Source organism: Fulmarus glacialis, unplaced genomic scaffold, assembly GCF_000690835.1.
Source record: "Fulmarus glacialis isolate BGI_N327 unplaced genomic scaffold, ASM69083v1 scaffold13728, whole genome shotgun sequence".
NCBI classification, from domain to species: domain Eukaryota; kingdom Metazoa; phylum Chordata; class Aves; order Procellariiformes; family Procellariidae; genus Fulmarus; species Fulmarus glacialis.
The window spans coordinates 1-223 of record NW_009227665.1 but is presented as its reverse complement, the minus strand read 5'-3'; positions in this window follow the sequence as shown (position 1 = coordinate 223).

Below are 223 nucleotides of genomic sequence, written 5' to 3'. Positions count from 1 at the left end.
TAAACTCACTCAGACCAAATTAGACCTGTGTGGCTTTATTATCCTTAATTAAGTTAATCCTCCTCCTCTGGCATTGCACAAACGTATTTAAGAACAATGCCTTTCTCCTTGTAACCTTCCTTTTGGCAGGTTAAGCAAGCCAATGTTTCAGCTTCTTTTGTAAGGGCAGGCTTTCTGTTCTGTTTATTCATCTTAATAGTACTTCCCTCCCCTCTCCCCTCCC